Source organism: Myxocyprinus asiaticus, chromosome 43 (assembly GCF_019703515.2).
Source record: "Myxocyprinus asiaticus isolate MX2 ecotype Aquarium Trade chromosome 43, UBuf_Myxa_2, whole genome shotgun sequence".
In the NCBI taxonomy this organism is placed as follows: Eukaryota; Metazoa; Chordata; class Actinopteri; order Cypriniformes; family Catostomidae; genus Myxocyprinus; species Myxocyprinus asiaticus.
Window position 1 is genome coordinate 31,731,091 of NC_059386.1, and position 26,601 is coordinate 31,757,691.

The 26,601-nt window shown below is 35.5% G+C and overlaps 1 protein-coding gene and 1 long non-coding RNA gene across 6 annotated transcripts in view; both read right to left on the reverse strand.

Annotated features, from left to right (window-relative positions):
• Window positions 1-1,344: 1,344 nt before the first annotated feature.
• LOC127434071 (uncharacterized) lies at window positions 1,345-21,070 on the reverse strand. The gene is made up of 3 exons (XR_007895977.1): window positions 20,832-21,070; window positions 13,574-13,645; window positions 1,345-1,598 (listed from the first exon to the last, which is right to left on the reverse strand). It is a non-coding gene; the product is annotated as an uncharacterized LOC127434071 (long non-coding RNA).
• Window positions 21,071-25,384: 4,314 nt separating this feature from the next.
• The window catches only part of LOC127434063 (myocyte-specific enhancer factor 2C-like), a 66,678-nt gene continuing 65,461 nt past the window's right edge, over window positions 25,385-26,601 (reverse strand). For all 5 annotated transcript variants that reach the window (XM_051686516.1, XM_051686518.1, XM_051686520.1 and 2 more), the window contains one exon: window positions 25,385-26,601. This exon is cut by the window's right edge and continues 664 nt beyond it. The gene's annotated coding sequence lies outside the window, so the exon portion shown is untranslated.

Below are 26,601 nucleotides of genomic sequence, written 5' to 3' on the forward strand. Positions count from 1 at the left end.
CATTTGAAACAACTTGCTATTAGCTGTTAAATCTTATTCGTGTGACATATACCTTTTTGATACATTTGTGTATTTCTAACAAATGTTTTCTAGTTATGCTCACATTAAATAACCACAAGTTGAATGTACTTAAAAAGTGTGATGCAAAAATGCTGCATATTTATTTTAAATAAGTCTAACACATCATTTTTTTAAGTGCACTTCCCCACCCCTATACCTAAACCTAACCAATTCTCGACAATGTAAAAGACATAAGCAGATAAAAGTACTGTCACATTCATGTATTCCAAAAAAGCACTATAAAAGTTTTCCAAATGACTCATGATGCTTTTAGAATGTTACAATCGGTCACAAGACACGTGAGAACCAATGGCATTTAACATCATTGATGTCAAAGCTGTTGTAATGCATTTTGAAGCTTCAATTTTTGAATTTTTAAATGAGTACGGGTTGGGTTCTAACAATCACAGTGAATGGGAACTCTGATTATTATTAAGGACTTCAGTTTAGATCTGTTCCTCACACAAAGCAATCACACAGCATCGGAACACTTGGAATATAGTGCACGAAAAGAGGATTACTTTATGATAATTCATGGTGCTTTTCTTATTATTTGAGCCGCAGCTCCCACGGCAAACAAAATACAAATTAAATGATAAAACAGTGAGTAAGTGATTACAGAATTTTCTATTAATTTCATTGTAAATGTAGCCTTGGACATTGTATTTAAATCATTTGTAAAGAGTTGAATACGACATAAGGGTGCCATCTTAAATACAGATCAAGAGTAACGTTTGAGGGGTTGCAGGCAAAAAGTTGCGTGCAGGACGTATTGTTATGAGAGTGTGTTGCCATCTGCCTCTGACTAGCAATAGTAAGTAGCTAATCATGGTTCATGGCTGCGACGTAACTAAAGGCTACTGGCCATTAAAAGGACAAAAAAAACAAACAAAAAAGGACCAAGCCTTCGACATGTCCCACTCCAACTTCCTGTTTCAAAAATAAATATGTCAACACAGGAAATACAATTGCACTCATCAAACCATTTCATGGGGTCTTTAGACCTGGTCAGATGGTCGTAACCACTGCTTGAATTACTGGCTTAGTTTCACTCACTTATGTAACATTAAGTATAATGGAGGAGAATGACTTTGAATATGCACTTGATAAAGACTATATTCATATCCTCCATTCATGCAAACTGACATGCCCTGATAGTCTGTACATGTCTGGGCTATTGAGATCATTGTCACACACACACACACACACACACACACACACACACACACACACACACACACAAAGTGGCCATAAAAAAAGAAACTTGAACATATTTTAATCAGATATCAATGTTTATTTCAATTTTAAAAATGTAGCACCATGTAAACATTAAGATTGATATATATATATATTATATTTAATATTGTATCTTTCTATTATATTTTACCCCTTGAAATGGAACTATCAGGACATAGGTGCACACAAATATAAGGTGTTGGAGTTGTGAGCTCTGACTGATGTTTCACCATCGTTGATGCGAAAGGATCCGGATCAGATTGTTTCATTCATTTTGAACATCCTCCATTTTTCTGCCACCCCTAAAAAAACAAAAATAGAAACACACTTTAAATGTGAAGCACAAACATTTTCAGAGTCAAAGTAAAAATATTTGAGCTCTCAGCTATGTTTCATTCACGTATCAACTTGTTTCAGGTGTTTTTCTTAAAGTTCCTCAGGAAAATAAAAATAGACACAAATGAGACAGTAAGAGTATAGAGCCATACAATTAATGTGGATTGCAAAGATCAGGTCATTTGGTCATTTTATGAGAAGAGTTTATATTGAAATCTCAATGATTTCTTTTTGATTGCAGACGTTTGAGATATTGTTGAGATCTCTTCTGAAACTCTCGAGGAGACACGTGAGATTTACTGAGCTCCCTGTAATTAACGAACACATTGTGATGAGCTCGAGAGGAAGTTTTGAGAAGGATGTACTGCCACCCACTTCCATACAAGACAAATATGTGCCTGGCAGATCAGTAGAGATTCTCATTTTCTTGCACCATTTCTTGACATATCTTTTTTCGACTTAAATCATTCTTTGTGGATGTCCGGTTGGCCTTTGGCTATGGAGAATTTTCTGCCATTTTATGAGACATTGGAATGAGAAGCGGAAATACTAATTTATAAGTGAAATTAAACCATCATTGATCATGGCAGGGGAAAGCGATTACTTTTAATTCGCACTATAGCCTAATGAATGTAATAATGTATCATAGGGGTATGACCAGGGTCAATCTGCAACAAATAAAAAAAACCTGCAAGCATTTTCAATTCAAAGAGAGTCAGTTTTATTAAATCCCTCTGGATTGCAACACAGAAAAATGCATTGATTTAATGTAGCCAACATGAAAACCCATTACAGGTTTAAATGCTATTTTTAAAGTCATGAATCTTAGAGTGTTTGCTTACAGAGTCAGTCTTCTTAACACATTGAAGTTCCACACACCTAACCACTATTGGTTTTAAATTGTGAAAAAAAGTTAGTTTACTCAACATAAGCTTGATTTTTTTTTTTTTTTTTTTTTTTTTACTATCCTTACTAGTTTAAATTAAGTTACTGTAACTCTCTAAACCCTGAAGTTGTCATTAATAAAACCATTTAAGTGGTCCAAATTAAACAGTACTTGAATTGTCACATTTTGGAATCATAACTCAAATATATACAATAGTTTCTTTAAACTTTGGCTTTGAGTACTACTAACAGTTATCAAGTACAAAATTGCAGCTGTGTGGAATACCCATAAGCCCTTGCGTTTGAATACATTTGTATGTGTTTACCCGATTTTAGTATAATAAAATCATTTCCTAACCTTATCGGTGTAAAGTTATATTCAATATTATAACTTTATTGCCATGATGACGTAATGCCGGTAAACTCCGTAAGTGATTTTATCACATGCAAAACATGTTAACATGTATAATGTGAAGTCTTATGGCTATACTTTTGAAACAGTAAAATGTTAATGTTGTTTGGACTGGGTGCATTCACATCCATTGTAAATGTCTTACTGTTACTGCTTTTTTTCTTTTTTATAATTAAGGGACGAGTTGAAATTGAAATGCTGTCGATTGAGCTTAACTTGTATTGAACTGGGAATATTCCTTTAAATTTTATGACTGTATGAGAACGAATTAGAATATAAAGTGCTTGCAACCCCTTGATGCCTGTCTGGTCATTGCGTATACAATAAAAATGAGCGATTCTGTGATCTTTTGAGAAACACGTACATCGTTTGATATGTTCAGTCAAATTCAAAAGTGATTTTTCTAAATGCATATTGGAAATATAAACTGTTAATGTACTTCTAATATAATTGTACCTTAATCAATTACGTAATAAAAATAACTGGCCTGGGTTAGTTGTGCAAATTGTGCAAAAGCTTTAAACCAAACATTTTCTACTGTAACTAAATGAACAAAATTGTTATAATTGTAGTTGTACTAAAATTAGAAACGGTCCCTCACAAAGTGAGAAAATTGTCTAAAACAATATTTTCTATGTTTACTGTATTTTAAATCAACAATAATTGGTTTTGTTTAATATCTGGTTGGCCTTTCATTTCTTTTGTTGTGTTATTTAGCGTTTTATTTCTCTGTATTGGTTCTAAACCCTTTATTTGCATCTGAACACCTCTTCTACACAACCCTCTGTGGTTGTAAAGATAATTTAATGTATCAATTATTCTTATGCTAATTAAGGTACAGTTTCCCAAGGTTAGTATCACAGATGGCAACAAAACCTCACACGCATCTCATCTGTCTGTCAAACTCTTGAACAAAGCCTGTAAGAACTGAGCAACAAGATTTGCATTCTTTTGTCCACTTTGATCCAGCATATCGCAGAAAAAAACTGGTATAGTGTAACAGCACCCCCTCCTATGACACACACAGAAACACACACACACAAGTCTTTCTTTTCTTTGTAGCTTCACGTTTGTAGTCATTTTCTCTGTCTGAATACTCTGAACAGCAGTCAAAAGTGTCGCAGGTCTTGCCAGCTTGAGGAAGTGATGTCATAATTAATGTTTATCTCACTTATGCCAAAGACCAGCAGTGAGGTTATGAAAACAGGAAGTTTATCATCAAAAATCATTAATAATGTAAACATATTAACCACTAAAATCATGGTAATATAATGTGATATTTTATACGATAAAATTAAATCCTGATGGTTAAAATCACACTCTACTCCTCTTCGTGCTAATTATTCACTTGGAAATATGTCACATTAACAGAAGTTTAATACACTTGAGAGTGAGAAAATGATGACAACATTTTCATTTTTAGGTGAACTGTCTCTTTAATGGCTCGGTGTGGCAGATGCTATTGTAGTTCCTCTTTTCGCATTTCGCACACTAGTGAAATGTATCCCTGCAAGAAAGACTTGTTTTCAACCCAATATGCAGTCTGACACACAAAAGAGTAGAAACATTTTTAGAGTGCTCAGAAAATTCCCAAATTTTAAAATGGAACAAAAGACCTCCATTTTCAGCACATACATACTCATTAAACAGATGTACGTATAGAGGCCACATTGTGACTTAAAGAGAGATTTTATGCCTGCCGTGTCTTACTATTATGTAAAATTAGGTGGGTGAGTGTACAGGAAGATGAAAGGGTTTCACGGAAAATTATCTTTGAGTCAAACTCGGCCACTGTCTAATTATAGTTTCATGCTTTCTTCATGGGAGGGCTGCTGAGAGTGCTATGTGAAGCTCTCTCTCTCTCTTTCTCTCTCTCTCCTTGCCTCTGATTTCTGATTGGTCAGGATGGAATGCTGTGCTAAATCTGTGCCAAAGGTTTGCATCTCATGTTAAAATTGATTCATATAGAAGCATGAAACTATAATTCTCGGAATAAGAGGAGCACATACAGAGGTGACACTATTAAAGAGATCGTTTACCCAAAAATGACCATTCTGTCATCATTTACTCACCCTCATGTTATTCTAAACCTGTATGACTTTTATTTTGCCTGGAACTCAAAATAAGTTTTAAAAAACTGCAAAAATCTTCAGCACAATGAAAGTAGATTGCAACCAGGGGCTGTCAACCGCCAAAAAGCACTAAAAGCACAAAAAAGCAGTCAATACAACTTGTGTGCAATATTTCTAGTGTTCTCGAGCTATATGATTTTATTTGAGGAACATTATGTGAGGAACAGTTGGAAATTTAAGTAATTATTCACCAAATCCTTGAAAATCTTTGAAAGCCTAAAGAGAAAATAGCTGCCCGAGGGGCATTTCCAAGATAGCCGCTGAGTGAACTGACTTGCCTTAAAGTCCTTAACTTCAGCGAATTGGCATCATTATGAGAGAATTTATGATCAAATGTACCTGAAATCATATTTTTACTCAATGCAATGTTATGCTATCCTGAATGAGAAATGTTCTTGAGAGCATTGCTAACACATGAACATGTGCACAATGGAGGTAATGATCAGGTAAAACATGAGAATCTTCACCCCAGTATCGTTGCTTAGTTGTTGTTTTTTTTGTTGTTTTTTTCCTAATGTGGAACAGATGTTTTACAGAGGTTTTTAATTGTAGTATATTCTTGAATTTACCATCATTACTTTTGCACCAGTTTAGCTTAAAGTGACCAGATTTCTGAAATGAAAAACGGGGACATTTCTAGTTCAGTGGTAAATATGACATTGAAATTTCACGTTACTTATCTTTGAATATGGGGGACAATTCGGATGTTATGTATTTTGGCCATGGTGAATGTAGTAATGTGATTAACTATGGTGTATCATACTCTGTTGAATATGTCTCAGTGAAATTCTGATATGGAGGTAAAGTTGATTGTTTTTAATTGTCTTCTGGTACATATGAGTTTGTTCTTTTCTACACTGTATTCAGTAGATGACTGTGGCAAAAAAGTGAACTAAACAAACATATATAAACAATCACTGAATATAGGAACTTTTGCAGCTGACACCTGCCCTTGGTCACATTCTTTGCATCACTATTCTCACTCTCTTCTAAAATTCCTTCTCTAAATGAACAATATGCAGTAATGATAGTAATAATAATATTTAAAAACATTTGCACTTAACTGGAACTTAGAAACATTAAAACCAATACTGATGGCATTAGGGTAATGCACATATGTAAGAGTTTACATAAAGGCCATCACATTTTTATAATTTCACATGTTATTATTAAAAAAAACAAGTGGTGACAGTTGGCTTTTAATCAAATGTGCTCTACCCATGTTTAGATATTTAATGCACATACCAGTCTGATAAGCTTCCGAGTTTCTTGTACCGTTTCGCATTTCCTTTCCACCATAAAAACAGATCCTTGTCTGTTGCTTTGCATGACTCCAACAAGAACCGAATACCAATAGAGTAGAATTCAATAAGAATCAAGATATTACAAGTTTTACCACAATTAACTTTGCTTGAAAGACCACAAAGACTCCACCATGTCTTCTTCTCTCATCCAACACCTCGACGATACACATCCACAGCGCCCCTCAGTGGGCTCAATTGTAAATGCGAGATTTGGTGAAAGATCCAGAGGGAAAGTATGGGATAATTCAGCATTGCCCATGGCAGGAAAATGCAGAAAGGAAAATGAATTTGTGATATTTGAGGAGTATTTTTAATAGTTGACTAGCTGGTGCAGAACAAGTACTTGATTAGCCGATTACTTGTGCACATGCCTGATTTACGCCTCTCATGCACGCTAATACGGTGTTGTTCTCCATCTAAAATGCTCTCTATTACCTGTTCTTTAAATTACGTGCATTGGCGTATTTTATGGTTTTACTATTGTCACCATTTTATAAAAGCAGTAAGCCACGACGGGCCATGGATTACAGTGATTTTACCACAGTTAAGGGGCTTAGAGGGTCCACCTCATGTCATGCCATAAAACAATGTAGAGTGGCTTATTATTTTAATGATTTCGAACGATTTTTTGGAAACTTATGGATATTGGCTACAGTTGGATTGCTTTCTCTAATTGATTTTCTTGTCATCCTCCCCTGTTGATAACAAACCCCCCCCCCCCCCCCCCTTTTCTCTTGAACAAGAGCTTTTGCGTGAGATTTTGACGTGAAGATGTCATGACAAGCTTGGCCTTTCTCTCTTTTCTGCGGCTTGTGCGGCCCATGGCCAAAATGCTTTGTGGTGCGGGGACTGTGAAAGCCCTGTTCCTCTCTCCCTCTCCACCCGGCTTTACCCCTCTGGTTCTCATCCGCTTCCGAAGCTCTTAACAGTCCAAGCCGAGAGCTCGTAAACCCCCAGAACACTCTAATGAGAGACTGGGGTACAATACTGGCATTGTTTGATACCTCAGCCAAGAACAATGGATGTTTACCCAATCAGTTGTCTGACCCAAACTCTACCGTTGATTACTGTTGGGTCTCCTGATTAACTCTGCTCCTCGCCCTAGCACAATGGTCCCTTTGACTGGGCCACCATGAGCCCCCTCCAATTTGTCCTCCCCTGCTTCATTGTCCTCTCCATCGCCACTCTTAACACAGAACTCCAGCATGGGACCCGAGTGAGAGCAGCATCTCTCAAAGTGCTGAAATATCCATGCTTAATCGGCACTCAATACAGCAGAGAAAAATGGAAAATATATATGACTAGCATGTCGGGTTGCCAGATTAGTTTGATGTTTTCCACCTTAAACACCCAGAATACTGTGTACTGTATGAAAATCAGACTTTACGTCAACTGTAACGGCAACATTTATTTATTTATTTATTTGTAAATGTGACTAGCTGGTATCATCCATACTATGAGATCTGTCTTTTTCCAAAAATGAATAATAATAAAGGTTAAAAAGGTTTTAATAAAAAAAAAGGTTTTCTTATATTTTCCTCACTTCAAACATAACTGCCATTGTTAAGTTTGACTAGGAAACTCACATTTTATAGAGAAAATACAAAAGAAGTCTTAATATTTTCCTGCAAAACACGCTTTTAGAACATACTGGTGGATGTGACAGCTCATAAAAAAAGTTGTCCTCTGAACAAGATTTTTTGGCCAATCAATGGAGTGACTAATTTTTAAGACATGGAATTTCTTAATGATATATTTTTCAAATATAAGATCGCCCAGAGAGGCATTAATAAAGGAGAAAACTACAAATGTTCAACCAGCATTCTGGGAAGCCAGATTAGTTTTATATTTTCTGCCTAAAATGGCCAAAATAGTGTATATGAAAATCATCACAGTACATATATATAAAGTGTATGTGTATATATATATATATATATATATAGTTAATTATTGTAAGTACTGGTATAATGCCTTGACTTTGTGACAACTGTAATGACAACTTTTTTTTTTTTTATGTGTATATGTGACTAGTTGTAGGTCCTGGTATCATCTATGCTTTGAGATCTGTGTCTTTTTCCCATTTTTTTAATAGGTTTTCTTACCATTTCCCCACTTTGCCATTGTTAAGTTTGACTAGACAACTTACATTGCTTGTTTAGAACATATAGGTGGATATGGCAACACGTAGCTCCCAAAACAAGATTTTTTTGGTCAAATTGTATGTCAGTAATTGTATAGGCTCGTATTTAAGGAACTTGGCAAACCAGCCAAAATTTTGTCCACACACTCAAGTACATTTTATTCTGCACAACTCAATCAGGCCAATAACCTGCCAGCATGGATTCTCACTTATGTATTTACCATCCCAAAAACTGATTTTACAACAAAAATTGGGCCTTCAAGACATGACACATGCTTTTAAAACAGCTTTTGCACATACTGTTCAGCAGTTTTATTTGTGGTTTAAAAAGGGTTTTATGTGACTTTGGAGTGAAAATACTTCATAGTTTAACTTTATTTGTGTTAAATTTGTGTTTAAAAGCTGAAAATGGCTTTTCCTATCACACTTGCATTTGTGTGTATGTGTTTGCACGTCACAATACTTCATTTCAGTATGTTGCAGAGAATATACCAACACTATGATAAATATGCATTGATATGCTCAACGGTCATATTTTCTCTGCTAATGTAACTACCTTACATTAGATCAGAATCATAATGCTTACACATACAAGGAATTTGTCTTGGTGACAGGAGCTTCCAGTGCACAAACAAGACATATAATAATTACAAATTATTAAAAATTGAATAAAAAAAATAAAATACAAATTGAATAGAAAATAAAGTATATATAGAATACACAATAAGACATTATATATATATATATATATATACACACACACACACATACATACAGACATACATACACATACGTAGTGCAAATCTAAATACAAATCTGTTATATACAGTGCAAGGGAATGTAATGGCAGAAGAGGTTGGATGTGTTGGAAAAATATAAAAAGACTAGACTGTGAATTGCACATAATTATTGCTCGATGGGGCAGTTTTAACTGTTCATGAGATGGATAGCCTGAGGGAAAAAACTGTTCCTGTGCCTGACGGTTCTAGTGCTCAGAGCTCTGACGCGTTGGCCAGAAGGCAACTGTTCAAAAAGGTAGTGGGCAGAGCCTTTTTCCTCACTCTGGAAGTGTACAGTTCTTGAAGGGAGGGCAGGGGTCATCCAATAATCCTCTCAGCAGTCCAAACTGTCCTTTGTAGTCTTCTGATATCCGATTTCATAGCTGAACCAAACCAGACAGTTATTGAAGTGCAGAGGACAGACTCAATGACTGCTGAGTAGAACTGTATCAGCAGCGCCTGTGGCAGGTTGAACTTCCTCAACTGGCGAAGGAAGTACAACCTCTGCTGGGCCTTTTTCACAATGGAGTCAATGTGGGTCTCCCACTTCAGGTCCTGTGAGATGGTAGAGCCAAGGAACATGAATGACTCCACTGCTGCCACAGTGCTGTTCAGAATGGTGAGGGGGGACAGTGTTGGGGGGTTCCTCCCAAAGTCCACTGTCATCTCCACTGTTTTGAGCGTGTTCAGCTCAAGGTTGTTTTGACTGCAGCAGACAGACAGCTGTTTAACCTCTCTTCTGTATGCAGACTCATCATCATCTCGGATGAGGCCGATGACAGTGGTGTCGTCTGCAAACTTCAGGAGCTTGACAGAGGGGTCCTTGGTGATGCAGTCATTGGTGTAGAGGGAGAAGAGCAGTGGGGAGAGCACACATTCCTGTGGGGCACCAGTGCTGATTGTACAAGTGCTGGAAGTGAATTTCCCCAGTCTCACTAACCGCTGCCTGTCCGTCAGAAAGCTGGTAATCCACTGACAGATAGACATGGGAACAGAGAGCTGGTGTAGTTTAATAGAAAATACTTCATATATTTTCCCAGTTCAACAAAAGATCCCAGTTCAAAAAGCAGCTATATCTATACACAGATAGTCTTGTGGGAAGCTAGATAAATCGCATAAGGTTTTTAGACAATCACATGCCCTATACATTGTATACAGTCATACAACTCAGACATGTAAGATCGTCTGTGTAGTAGAACATATTGAATGAATGCAATCAGACAAAGTATATAGAGCCTACTATGTGACTTGTGCACCAGTTTAATGCATCACAGCACTAAAATCAATCTTAAATGTCATTTAAATCAAATGCAGATGAGTTTTGCTCTACAAGAACAAACAGTTTATGTTCACTTGTATCCATGCACTCATATACTATCAATGATTTGCATGCAAACTTTCACACAACACATTTCAGATGTAAATCCTTGGGTAAGATCCATCTAAAGTAATCCTGGTATTGTACAGCATGTAAAAGTAGGCCCATATGAGCACCAGTTTAACATAATGGCACACAGAAACCCTCCCCAACATATCTAGGCTTATGGAACTAAACTTTGTGCAATAAAAGATCATAAAGCATCCATTACATAATGTTTGGCATCTTGGAAAACAGAACTGTTGGGCAAGAACTAATTTTAAAACACTACTAATGCTTCCTACACAAAGCAATAAAATAAAATAAAATTTATTTTTCTGCAGTTTACTGTATATTAGTATCTCATGTCAACTGCCTGTGTACACTTTTTTTCATTAGACATGTATCAAAATTATGCAATTTATTTTAGAAATTGACCCTAAAAATCTATGTAACTCACTATGTTCAAATGAGTTTGAAAATGAACCCATTTATTAACAAACCTGGTCTATGTGACAGATCATTGCCTTTTGAAATAACCTGGAGTGCTACATTGAGACTCTGCATGACCTGCAGTATTGCAACAGCATGCACATACACACACTGCATGCCTTGAGCATCCATGTCTGCAGTCAGTCGGCCCATCTGCCCAGCAGAGCTGCTCTGAATCCAGGGTGCAATATTCAGCTGAAGCCCTCACAGATTAATAAATCATTAAGAGTGTGCTAGCTGTAACGGCCCCATTCACACGCTCTCTGGACAGTATATGTCCGCTGCGAGCTTGGCATTAGACATGCAAGAATGTTAATGTGGACACGCATTATAAGAGGCTTGTGAGGCGTCTGTCTGCATGCTGGCCCTGTGAGCATCTCGCCATATTGTGTCTGAGAAAGAAGGCCCTCTCGTCTGGACTAGAAGACCCACTTTGTGTCAGCACGCAGCTTTATGTGCCAAAGGAAAGAATAGATGTGACGATAAACAAATAGAATATGTAGCCTGAATAACAATGCATGAATAAATGTAGCTATTTCTTAATGAAATGTCCTTTTTTTACTGTTTAAAATAAAATCTTAGTTTTACATCAGTACAGAATAATTTTTATGTGGGTAATAATATGTAGTTTAAGTATATATAATTTTTTTAAATATTTAAAAATATTTCACATTTATTTCTTATATAATTCAAAATGTAAATATACGAATTCCAAACTTTCTCAGTATTGAAATATTTATGGAACACTTATATTAATTAATTAATTAATTAATTTTGAGCAGCTGTTTATTCACATTAAGTCTCAAAATAGCCAAAGACCAGGTGTTGTGTGCCTTTGTTTTTTGAGAATTAAAAAAAAAAAAAATTTTTTTATTTTTTTTGGGTTCTGTTCATTATTGCTTTACTCTTGTTGACCAGAAAACTGTTTTGTGAGACACACTCTTCTATCTTAAACTGAAAAAAATCGATATTTTCTAAATGTAAATAAAAATAGCTACAGCATGGCTTAAGGTTAACACTGTACATAGTCATTGTTTGTTTTTGTTTTATTCTTTAAAAGAAGAATAAAATATTGTTCTCCACAAAGAAAGATAATTTAATAACTTTAGTTTTTATTCTAAATTTTTCTTATTTTAGTGTAAAATCAATATTGAATTATTAAGGCACAGGAAGAGACACCTGATTCTGTCTTTTTCTTGTCCATTCACATCATTGAGTCTCCTGCTTAAGCCAGTACTTTAAGTACACAGTCAGGGGGGATGATTGCGTCACAAAGGGAAGTACCAAGTCCATAACCCTATTTTGGCTATGCAATTTGCATACATTTGCATGATTTTATTATGCACAAACCTTTTGTTCCCTGGGTGGGAACACAAGAAAAAATATGGAGCTCGTGCAAATGCATGCACCCCCTACAAAAAAATAAAAAATATATACATTTACACTTAGACACTTAATTTTTTTGATGAAAATTAGCTGATGCTAATATTCGCACAGCAGTGCATGTTTATCAACACTCAGCAAAATAGCTCTTGTAAAAATATGAATGCATTTATTGTGACCGTTGTTGTTTTTATGTTGTAATTTTTATGCTGTTCAAATTTTCATTCTATCATTTTGACTATTTAGATGCACAGACACGTGTTTTTCTATCATCATGTGGACCTTCCATTGACTTTTACTGTTTTTATACAGAATGAATAATATTTTCTATCCCCTATACCCATAATCTTTACAAACCTTTGTAGATTTTTTTGTAGACATTACATAGAATACATTTTCATTCTTTACATTTTTATTCCGATCTATCTTTTCATTAACAAATAAAGTTCTGTAAATATAATGGCTGTGTGCTTTTATAAAATACTTCAGTAAGATTCTGACAATATAGCAGTCCAATTCTACCGTCTTGATTTGAAGAAATAGGTCAGGGGTTTAATGTTGCCTTTGGCCTGGTTTTCTAAACCACAAACACACACACACACACATGCACAAAAACTTGCTGGGTCTTATGGCTCAATAAACATGTCCTTGGACCAGACTAATTCTTGTAATGCAACATGCTCATGATTCTATTAACTAGCGTAAGACGTAAGTGCTGGCATCCTTTCAAACACGTCATTGCCATTAGCACAGCAACACAGAGTTATTAGCATGTAATAATTATCTTTACAACCCACAAAGTCGTGTCACTCACTGCTGTACCCACATGACCACAAACATACTCTTTACACCAAGATTATTTTGTTTTGTTTATTTTTTTCCAGTTTGTTAGCCTCATTTCTTAGCATTAATAATTCTCATATATTTTAGTTCGTCTTGGACATTTGCATACATATGATTAAATGTTGAGCGAACGCGTACAGTACATGTGCATGGTTAGGAATGGTCCTCAGTGGATGTTCACATGTGTTTTTCTGCCCCCTGGCTCTCCACTCACCTCGTGTTGCATCAGACTCATGAGCCCGCACTGCGTTTACTTCCTGCGGGCGAGTGACTGCTCCAGCTGCCTCTAACACACATAGAAAGACAAAGATTTCACATTACACACAGAATAAGTGCAGCTATATCACAAAGGCAGATTACTGGGTCCACTCTTTGAGTTATGCAGTATATAGTGTATAGTTCAGTTTCTTATATTTAAGGATATTGCAATCACATTGAGTAAAATACCCTGTATGTTCTTTTTTTTAATCATATTTATTTACAGGTCTAGCACTCTGTGCATTAACTTTACCAAGCACACTCATATACAACCATGATTGTAAGTTCAGTTTTATAGCTAGTTATAGTTACATGACATGGCAGCCCATTCTGTAAAATAGTTTACTGTAAATAAAATAAACTATAAGCTAAGTAACACTAATGGCTCCTTAGTTTAAAATAATAAGAATCAGGGTTACCACATACAATTACATGTATTCTTGTAGCTGACATAAAATACTTTTAGGAAGTTGACATGTTAAGCAGTGTGGCATGCTGCAATCCATCTAAAATTATTTTAAACATTATTTTGCTTTTTTGAGCTCATATTAATTCTATGGAATATTTGTATCTTATTTAGAGCATTTAAGAACTATTGAAGGCAATAAATAAATAAAATTAAAAAATGCTAAAGAAATGTTGAATTGTGACCTACAGTAAGATATAAGCTTTCCTTTATACATTTATTTAATTTGAACCTAAAATACTGATATAGAAAGGTCCATGGACATGTTATGCATCAGTTATCTATTTACTATACATTCACAAAACATTAGTAAAGCTACTGTTATAACATTTAATGTATGGTATGACCTGTAGTCTAAAATAAGTAATAGAGGGCACTATGATAATGTGTTACTGTATAAGGAATGTTAATGCTAAATGATATTTGTAAATGTGTAAAACATAGACTCAAGTATCAAAATCACCTATTATGGCATGAATATCTTAAATGTGAATTAATAATTAACTGTGTCTGCCATCTATCTGTAATTCTGCTGTTCATACTGTATGCATGCCACCAACGTCATATTCTAAAAGTAATCAAACTTCTTATCATTGGTGTTACTGTACTAAGTAATTAAGGGCATGTTTAAAAAATGTGCAAAGTGAAACCTTCATAAAACTAAAGATAAACTAAAGAGTATAAAGTCTAAAGATGAACTGTGCTGATATGTTATGCTCTCAAAACAAATGCACAGTAAGTTTGTGATCTCATGAAACAGAGATTTGCCAAAAGTCATGAGCTGATTAATTTTCATTCGCTGTAAGCACCACAATAATAATGCATAAATCTTATATGAGTTTTTAAGTGGTTTATACATGTAACGTCAAATCAAAACACAAGATCCTGAATGTTCATCAAACCTGAGCCTCCTGAGAATCTCCAGGCAGTGTGATTAGCACCAATCATACGCTGGAGCTCAGGGTGCTAAACCAATGAAAATGGTGCTAATTAGAAAATTGGTATTCATGGTAAAATGCAGCCATTGTGCTGTGACATATGCAAAGCACGCGATGTGTGTGTGTGTGTGTGTGTGTGTGGTTGTGTGTGTGTGCCAGCAGACATTTTGGGATTGCCCTCTCAGTCTCCACTGCCAAAGCCATAAGATGGTGGCAAATAGGAAGCATTGCTTCTACGGTGGACAATGACGTTTTTGGAGATGCCCATGTACCACTGACATTGAATCAAAAGGGTCGGATGTAATGTAATTAACCATGTTTTAATCTGCTTATCAATCAACAAGCACGTAATTCAGGGTTTTTAATGTTTTTCCAAAGACAGATTAATTCCTTTATTTTGTAATGATTTATTTACTGAAGAACTCTAACATTTTTCACAATATAGAAATATGCCTTTATACATTATTTTGTCATTCTTTTCATTACAGACCTATTTGATCTATGCAGTAGGGATTAGAAAGTCGCAGATTTAATTCTAACAACAATTTGGGTGTTGATTGTCATATTTTGCAATCACTCTGTTTGCACACAAAAGCCACTCCTTGTGCCTCTCCATTAAAATCCCAGAGTCTCAAATTAACAGTCTCATTGTATTAATGAGTCGACTCGACGTTTGTGAAGTACAAAGTCATTTGCAGATTGCACTAGCAGCTGCTGATAACTGCGGTCGGAGATATTTGGAAAGATAAGCAAGATTTCTTGTAAAACTGAGAGGAAAATACAAATATCAGATATTAATATTGGATATTTTGAGGAAATTGTCCCACTATATTTCTAGCCCAGTCATACAGTATATACAGTATATAAAAGTGTGATTTGCTGAGAAATTACAATTGATCTTTAACTGTGCAGTTATTGTGAATATTAATGTAAATGTTCATATCTTTTCAGTTTTGATTACAGATTATGTTGATGCTACAAGGCAACATAAATTGCTCAGAGAGGGACTAAAGGTTTGTATCAGTGTAATGAACACAGTGCTCTGTGAATAAAGCGCAGTAACACAAGGTGATTCTCATTACACTTATTGCAGCTATAGGCACACTGGCACCTTTAGCCCATATGGAGTCAGCTCGCCTCATCATCTCCATGGAAACTCCAATCAGCACAAGAGTTATCACACATGACAGATTTTCTATAAGTGGGTGGGCACATCTCATAACTATAAAAATGTGTGTGAACTTTCTCATGTCACTAAATGCTTTACAGTATCTTTATTTAGCTCAGGTGTTGGAATGGTAGGTGGCTAACAGAGTGGCATAATTTCAGTGATTATTTTTGCGTGAACATGCATCGAACTCATTCATTATTGCTTGTATGGTGAATAGGGGCTATTTATGGTGACCGAAGGCCTTCGCAGTGGGTCAGTGAGATGTCTAGCAGGTAGCAAGCAAAGTAATTAATATGAGCTTTCCACTGAATAACATATGTATTTTGTTTCAGAGGTCATTTTATTTCATTTTAATATTAGTAATGCAGGTCATTACATATCCTCCCCACCCTAATGGTAAAAAATTACCATACACTCAAAAACATAGCTCTTTGGCTGAAATTGATTCAGTCATGGACAGTGGTTCCACATGTTTGAGATGAGTTTTAACACTCCAACATAACAGAAACTCTTTTAAACCGCAACATAAAACATTAAACACTAACAAGTATCCCCCTTTATATTAATCTTTCACAAAAAAACACATCAAATAACACATCATTTTAACATTTATTCTCCCTATCGTGTCCCGTTCAAAGCATGCTAGGAAATGGAAATCCCCTGCCCTGCTTCATCAATACTACATAAATACCACAAAAAGTAATCATGTAGTTCCAACTCAAATGGATTAAGTAAACTTCCATTTTACAAATTTAAATGGATAGAACGCAATGAAATCAAGTTGTGACAAAATGTTCAAGAATTGTGTCATTTTATTTAAGTAAATTGAACAAGCAGTTGACTGATCCCTTTTTTTTTTCTTCTTTTTTTTTTTTGTTAATCATAGTTCCTGCCTAATTGCTATATAGTTATAGCCTAAAGTTTTTGTTTTTACTTTAAAATAATAATACATTAGTATGTAGGAAGATTTTAGAGTTTTAGATTTTAGTCATTTCATTTAATTTCCCTTTTTAATGCAAAGTTAACTCTTCTTCTGTTGTTGTGCATGGTAACTATTGTTACCAGCAATGGTTATTTTTGTATAGGACAAAAATGTGATCAGTTCAACTGTTTAATGTGATCTTTGGAACATATTTTTAATGCACTGTCTGTGAAATCATCAAATTTGTATACTATATCATCCATAGTAAACATCCACTTTGGAAAAAACATTTGAACAATTTTTGTTTTTGTTTTGAGTCTTGTTAGACAATATAGGTCTATATTGTTCATGTTTTTTAACCTGAGCCCACTCTGTTCGACCCCAGCTTGTCCAGGGTGACCTGTTTCACCTCTCACGCCCTTGGTCCCGAAGGACCAAAAGTTCAGAGTCCAGCACGTGCTTCACGGTTAAATTCAAGTTCATTCTGACCATCAAAACTGAGTCAATATTCATTATTAACACCCAACAAGAACTGCCCCTGTCAGACTCCCGCATTGATATTGTTGTTTTTATATTTCTTCAGAATTCATTCTCTATTCTGAATTTTAATTATGTCATAGCCTGTATTTCTGAATAGCCGTATATAGTTTCTGCCAGAATACAGTTTAATAAATAATAAATACAGATTCTAAAAGCCTCTTATTCTGTTTGAAGCAGATCCCATTGTAGTTTATTATGGTTTTAAAGATACAGCAAAACAATAGGCTAACTGTAGCCTTTAAGTAGGCCTTCAGTGGAAACCATGGCACAGTTTTGTAAAGCAGCTATAGACCTAACCTGTGTAGCCAGCTGTTTAATTAAGTGTGTGTGTGGGAGAGAAAGAGAGACTCTAAATCAGATGTCAGGACTTGGGGCCTCACTGTCGTCCTAGTCGTCGATTGTTTACGAGTCGCCCGTTAATTCGTTCCTTGATTTCTAACTACAGCATCCCGTTACACATTCCCGTCACAAACACGCTCTCCAGCATCATCCATTCACGCTGTTCCACCCTGCACAGAGATGCAGATGAGCAGGGTGCACTTGGACCCCCCCGCAAGGGACTGTCTGTCATATTCTGCCCCAGACAAGACATTGCCCACTTGCCCTCGAGCGTGGGAATGGGGGTCTACAGGCGTTCACATCATCTCCCCCACGTGCGCTCGACCGCATCAATTAAGGATGAGTTTGTGTGCCAATCCATTCCTTCCACCGTCCCATTATGTCCCAGTTATTGCATTTGAGGAGCTTGAATGAGTCCACTGAACAGAGTCAACGATACTTCACGCGAGCACGTGGGTTCACAACAAACTTAAGCCTTTGTCTTGATTACTGTTTCTAAAGTGTAGTTTTTTGTATGCATCCTTTTATCCAAACGCTTTACAATATTCTTGCGCATGCACGATAAACAAATCACCCTGAAGCGTGTGCATGTGCAATTTAACCTTTATAGCATATATGTAGCCTATCATTAATACACAAGTAATACCTGCAGTATATTTTTAATGATCCACGTTGCTGATGCTGATTGAAGCGGTTCTTACTTTCGGTTATCTAGCTTTATGACGACCAGCACACTCATACAGCTAGATAACCAAAGATAACAACGCGCCTCCAACATGATGTGTCACAACATAACAAGTGCAAAGCCCCCCCACCCCTCCCCTCTCCCATTTGCCCCAATTACTCCAAGTCACCAGATACGAGTAATTAATTTTATGCAAAAATAGAAACTTCCTCGCGGCGATATGTCCTTCATCACTTCATCAGCTCCTGTAAAAAATGAGGTCAATCCGATGCTTTGCTCCCGTGCGTAATTTTAGAAGTTCCTAATTGAAGCACCGCCTCAAGATGAACGTGAATCTAAAAGACAAGACACCCATCCATCCATCCATCCATCCATCCATTCACTGCTATGGAGCAGTGATGCTTTTATTTCAGTCAGAGATTGGCTTGGCTGGATTTACAGTGCGGTACGCATGAAATCCTGCGTATCCAGACCAGAGAATAAACGTGAACGCAGCAAAAAAAAAAAAAAAACAAGGCATAACGAAAGCGTTGGGAACAGAGCAACAGCGGCGTACTAGCTAAACACAGACCTGCTTGGTTTTTAGAGCTTAAAATTGCCTATCGTCCTATGCGTAAAAGATGCGCAGGTTTGATCCAGAGGCATATTGGTCCTCTTGCTCAGCACTATGTGCAGTTGAACATCCTTATGACGTCCTGATGGCACACTGCTCGTGACGTACTCACGGATGACAGAATTGACGCACTGAATGGGGTTAAAGTCTGTCCCCAAAATGCGTGCGAACATCATGAGGTCAGAGGCCTCGGGGTCGCGGGAATTTAAATGCTCATGATTGGAGACGCGCACGGACACGCGCACCTTCTGCAATGTGGCTTTATAGACTCTCTATTTTTTACCCCCCTTTTGTAACAGTGTCTGTTCGTTTTAAGAGTGAAGTACTTACAAAGGTTTATAAAGAGCCTATAGTGTCATTGCAGAGGTAAAATGGGACGCTACATGCATGCATTTTAATTATGAGAAGATTTCAGAAGATACTTCATGATCTGTTGCAATGTAAACAGGCCTGCCTTAACTTAAAGACTCCAATATGAACACGTAACCTACAGGAAGCATTAAAGGGGCTAAACTTGAGGATTTTCGCCCTTTAATTTGCCTTTACCTAATTTGATTAGTTTTTGCAGCAGTTACACACTTGTGATCTCAACTCTTTCGCCTCCCTCAAATTGTAAATATGATATAACACACAACAAATGAGAAAACATTCTCACTGGAGAGTTTCAGCATGCAAATTAGTAAAGCAAATCTCTAAATATATGCATTTCATTATTTCTAAATATAGCCTTGTGCATTTTTTCCTGGTTATCTTTGCACATTCGACACATATACACACATAAAGGTTATATAAATGGTTTCCATTTGTACGATATTCTATAATAATAATAATAATAATAATAAATACAAACGCCTGAAAGATTTCCCTATAATCTTAAATAAGAAAATAAAATGAGCTGAATAAAGACGTACAAAGGTTTACTTTATTTTTCCAACCTCAAAATGATCCTGTAAGTTAACCAAATGGTCAAATTGTTCTTTAAATAACTGAAAGCTTTTAGCAGATTTGAGCAGTTTTACAGCAAAATAATAATAATATTTATACGTGGATCTTTTGTGGTCGCCCTGAAGCAATTAACCACTTACGGTGTTCAGTGTGACGTCACACTGAGATTACAATTAACACTTATTTATCCATTATCATGTCCTGTACAATCTATGCAAGCCGATGACTTCTAGGCCAATGAAGCATGTGCATTAATACAAAGATTTTTCGATATCACCATTATGCCACAATAATATATATATATATATAAGTTTTGATAACGAGATGTAATCAGGTTAATGTATCTTGCCTATTACTTCATAAACAAATAACAAGACCAACTACTATTCCATTATGTTAGGAAATGATTACATATTTTGCGTTTTTGATTTACTGACAATTTTACATATTTTTATGGCAAGGACGTCCGATAAATTAGGGCCAAACTGTGGCCAAACATCTTATCCCCCTCCCTCCTCCCTATAAGTACAATAACGCTAAAACTATAGATATCATGTTGCATTTTATGACAACATTGCAAACATAAAGTACTTACATGGTCCCTGGAATCTCAGTGGCATTATAAGATGCTGTAGGTCGCCAGTCATCTGTATGTGAAATAGATAGACGAGCTTCCTCGATTACAAAATCAAATCCACGACATTTCTGCTTAATATGCACGTGACATCGTGGTTTAAAACAATTTTATTCCATCCACTGGATGATGAGGTGAATAGGAGAGGAACTTCACCCTCACTGTGATGCCTGCGCTCGAGAGCAAATGGAAAGTGCAGCGCGAGCCTTGCAAGTTTGGGTGGGTTTTGGGGAGAGGGGGGCATGGGCAAATTCATGATCCACCCCTTTTACCTCTGCATTAGACGTGAAATGAAATTGATATTGCACTCAGCTGGCCAAACTTGCACAATTTCCCCATTAGGACTGAGTTTTTCTGCAAATGAGCTGTTCATGGTACCAAATGGCGTTATGATGTTACCAGGTGCGACAAAGTGAGTCACCTGAAAGCAATGTGTGAGGGTGTAATTCCTTGTGTTTAAAATGCATTTCGTTTGCCATCATGTCTGTATGTCCACGCCATAACCCACTTCTCTTTGACGCTTACCCACTGTTATTTTCCATAATACGACTAAAATAATCCATTTCATATGAATGAAGAGTGATTATTTTCTTCCTTGAATTTATTTATCATTATTTTGCTTTATTATTTTCACTTGATGCAGGCATGGAGGGGGGTCACGTTCAATGACGTGGTCTTGTTTGTTACGTGCAGCCATATTTAGGCACACCGAGGAAATTAGTGCTGCTCAATATGCAAATCAAGCCATAATATAATGACTAGGAGACGAAACAATGTCTCGTGCAAAATTCGTAATTTTCTAGGGGGGGATTGTTCATTGAAGAGTTTTATATTTTAAACGAAACAGATTTTAATCTGGATGGATTTTAATGTCGTTGGAAAAAGGAAGTAGGAAATAATTGCGGAGAAATTAACGCCTATAATGAGGTGGCTGATTTTGCTTTGTGTTTGTCACCAGGTAGATTTGCTTTACAGGATCTCTTCTGCATTCTTTTAGAATCTGAAAGCACTTCAAAGCTTTTTTTTCTGCAGGTGAGTATTTTGATGAGAGTTTATAAGATCATATAAACTGTAGTTTAAAACGAGATGTCGACATTTCTTATCTAGAGCTTTTTATTACAATACTAAACTGTCTTAGAAATGTTGTCATGTGACTTTGCACATGGAAATCAAACTGAATTTAATCTTGAACAGCACAGAATAGCCCAGTTTTATTCAATCGGATTTTATGTATTTTTGCTTATTATAATATCACCTTGTAAAAAAGTGATCTTTTGTTACAGTTATAGATTGTGTGTCTGTAGACTCGACAACTGAGGCTGAAAAAGGAATAAAAAGCAAATAAACTCTTTTGAAGATAACTTTTATGTATAGGATAACGTAACTGTCGATAGCAAGAATCCCGTAACATTAACGCATTTACATTCTTAGATTTTTGTAATATTTAATTGTATAATGCAATTTGCTTTAATAAGTATGAATCAAGCGTCAGAGCTGCGTTCCAATCAGATGTCTTGATGAGTCCATGGTGAATGTCATGAATGCTCTCTTATACGCATGTCTAAATCCCTCCATTATGCTGGTTTTTGGAGTAAGAGGACAAGACAAGAGAGAAGCAAGCATTTATTTTTATCTTTTGAAAAATGGTAATTATACATACAAAAAATAAAAAATACATCTTTTTATTTTATTTGATAAAAATGAAAAATCTGGCGCGTTCTGAGTGCATTCAAAATTAAATATGTAAACCTACATATACATGTATGTCTATTATTTGTAATGCAAAAAAGAACTGATATTAACCAGCTAGTTTTGCGTTGTTTCTTTGTTGTTATTTTTTTAGGACTTAAAGGGGAAAATTGCCGAGTAACAACACACACACACACACACACACACACACACTTAACCCCCAGTTTGTTCTGATTAAAACCAGCGATTACGGGATGGGCATTATTGTTAGAGGTTAAAGACCTTTTGAGTCATGTTTTAAAATCAGTGTTAATTTAGCCTCATAGTTTTGAAGGCATAACAGTGTGATGTCACAATGTGCTTAGCCAAATTCCTGTTTTGTTTATTTGTTTTTATATTCTTAAAAATTCTATTTATTCATTATTTTTTGTCCTGTTTAAAAACTATTATGATCTCAGACTTGAGCTGTTGTATTTCGACGTTTTCCATTGTGACATAAACTCAGTAGCCTAATATACAGTAAGTGTGACCAGCAGCACACAGATCTCTTCTGTTGTTGCACTACAGCGACACCTGGCGACCGTTTCTGTCTAACGACAATACAGCCTTTCGGCTTCATTATTTAACATGAATTCATAAACGTTTTATAACTTGGATTTGTAAGATTTATTCGATTTATTGGATTGTTATTATAGTTATTTTAATTTAGCACAGTTACATCACCAGTAGGTAGGCTTAACAAGGCTTAGTTTTTTTTTATTTATTATTATTGTAAAGAAAAAAGAAGGTGAATATGTTTTAGTTGATTAATAGGCTAATTCTCTTCAAAGTGGCTTAAATGTACCATGGTGCTTACAGACAGTTATTCGTTCCATTTATTTATTTAACATATCACACAGGCTGCTTTATTCAGTAAACGTTATGAAGATTATGCACCAGCTGAACATCAGAAAAAAACAAAACTTTATGGTTAAAAATCAATTACACGTATAAGCTGAGATCTGGGTTTCATATAAAATACAAAAGCGAAGAAATATATAATTAATGTAGAATTATTAATGTGGTCTGTGGCATTTATGTAAGCATTCCTCAAATAAAAAGAGATGAATTAGTCATGGCAGTCTTTGGATTTCATGTAATTGCACGTGATCTGAAATAGGAAATATAAGGCCTACGTGTTATATTGTTTATTAAATGAATTGTAGATCTTTCATTTATTATTTTATTTTTTGAAAATTTAAATGGCAAAAAGCAATGATCCAAACTGAAAGGTATCAACGTGTTTTCACCAAATTAATTTCCTTTTGTGCTGTTGATTCGACTGGGTTTTTTCTTTGCATATTAATAACTAATTTCGTCACATTACGATTGTAATTTCACGGCAAGATTTTCTAGATCAAATCAAAACATGTCGATATATTTCTCAATAGTCCATATGCACGTCGACAGTCGGAATATTGTAAGACAATAATTAGCTATAATAATTCGTCAGCTATAGGCTATAGCCAACGATTTTAATGCTTTTATGTGCAAATACTAATATTTTCACTAAAAAGGATTCAACGAGAAACATTCTGAACACAGAAATAAGCGATCTTTTTCATTTGAAGAAAGAACCTGTAGTCTGATGATCTTATTTTCTGATTTCATGTCCCTTTATGATAATAGACTGTTTGTCTGATGATCTAGAGTAGAACAATATGTTTGAGGATTCAAGATCTATATGATTATTTAATATTTGAAATAACTGCAAATGTTGCAGTGAATAAAGGTACCAAAGTTCTGTTGGAATTTTCTTCCATGGTTACATTAAAGACAACATTTGAGAATTGCAGGTTACCAAATCTTACCAGTAATTTCCATTTCACTGTAAGGATGTTCTGTGAATATTTCATAACAGTTTAGAGTTAAACCAATGGGTTTAAAAATTATACATAGACTGAAAAAATGCAATAAATATGGAAGTAATTTTGTTAATCTTTTAGCCACTCTGTGTGTCATGTTTCATTGGGTGCACAAAAAAAAAAAAAAAAAAAAAACGTGTTTAATTTTTATGTTGAAATTTAGAAGAGTTTCTGTTATGTTGGTGTTTTGGGGATTACCATCATGGTGATTTTTTATTTTTATTTTTTCAACTGCAAAATCCTTCAAAATCAGTTTGAAACACTCAAAAAGTAGCTCTTTGATTGAACTTTATTGAATAGTGGACAGGGGTTTCACATGTTTGAAATTAGTTTTCTTTACTTAAATTTACTATGTAGCCTACTCTCAACACAAACACTTTGTGTGGAAAGAACAGCTGCATTGGGTAAATCCAACAAAATTAGATAAGTCAATATAACTCTAATAAATTATACTAGTGAAAGTCAATGTTAGCATGCTAAATTCATGCTGGTTGGAAGCACTATAGAATGTAATAACTATGCTATAGTTAGCACAGCATTTGATCAATGAAGTGAGTAATTTATTACATGTGTAACATTTATCTGTTCTCATCGTTAGCTCAAGCTCCACTCTTCACCATAATGGTAACCCCCCAAAACTCCAACATAACAGAAACTCAAGATAACAAAACATTAAACACTAGTATCACCCTTTATATTCATCTAGCACAAAGACACATCAAATAACACTTAATTTTAACATTTACTCTCTCTATCGAGTGCCATGCAAAACATGCTGAGAAATGGAAATCCCTGCCCCATCATTGCTACATTAACACCACAAAATGTAATCATGTAGTCCCAGCTCAAATGGATTAAGTAAACTTCCATTTTACACATTTAAATGGATAGAACACAATGAAATCAAGTTGTGACAAAATGTTCAAGAACTGTGTTGCTTTAGTTCATTTTAATGAAGTAAATTGAACAAGCAGCAAAAATATGAAAACATCTGGAAAAAACGCTGCAAGATCAGCAATTGCATTTCTCTAAAGATGTTTTATCATAACTACTGTACATTTGTTATTAAAATCTAAACGTCTGTTCAGGTGGATTACATTCTCAGAGACTAAGAACTGGTAAAAGAGTGTTTACTGGTGAGAACAAGACCTATGAAGACATCAGAGTCTGGGTATATTAGTATGAGAAAACACCTGTATCTGTGACAAAACATACAACAAATAACCTGTTAAAAAGCATTGATCAAAAAACACCAGTGTGATCTTTTGTCTAGATGTTCAGGATACAGTGTGAAGGAGTGAATTGAATGCAAACAAAAAAAACTCTAGAAAGACTGATGTTAAATTGTTTATATGGCTTTATTTTTGGAGCTCACACGGCTTTACCTTTCTGTTCAACATCGGCAAAGCTTGAAATCACATTCTGACTCGTGGTCAACAGGTAGCAACAAATGCTCTGCATTTTTTATGAAAATATAAGCAAAAGGTTTTGTACATCGTTTGCACCGGGGATAGGCAATACATGGCCCAGAGAACTTGAAAGTTGTTAACATGGCTCTTAGATCTAAATATCAACAACATTAACAACAGAATCCTTTTATTTAGAACAATTCCTGATTCCGTTTGTATTTTAAATTGTGTACAATCCTCGGCCCCGGGCCCTTGAATACGTAATCTTAAAATGGTGTGTGATCTCTCTCTCTCTCTCTCTGTGTGTGTGTGTATGTTAATCGTAAATAAATCTGCAAATCCTGGCAGCTTATTTACCCAAAAGCCTTATCATCCTCTATTTACATAAATACGTTGAACCTGCAACACAACAACGTCTGTGATAATATACATTTGCAAGTTAGTGAGCATTGATGGTGAGCATAAAAGCCCTGGTTTGTACGGGACAAGGGCGTAGATTTGGATTTTACATGTGAATTTACATGTTTCCATTGATCACGGTATAAATACTGGGGGGATTGTACTTGCTTGTTTTGATTATTGGGGGGTTACCTTCCTCACATCCCCCCTGGAATCTACACCCCTGCTTGTACAATATTACTTGTACAAGCCCTGAGACACATCAATGCGTCTTAATAATAGTTTAATTATGCATAATATATTACTGAACTAAAAAGTAGCTTTACCAAA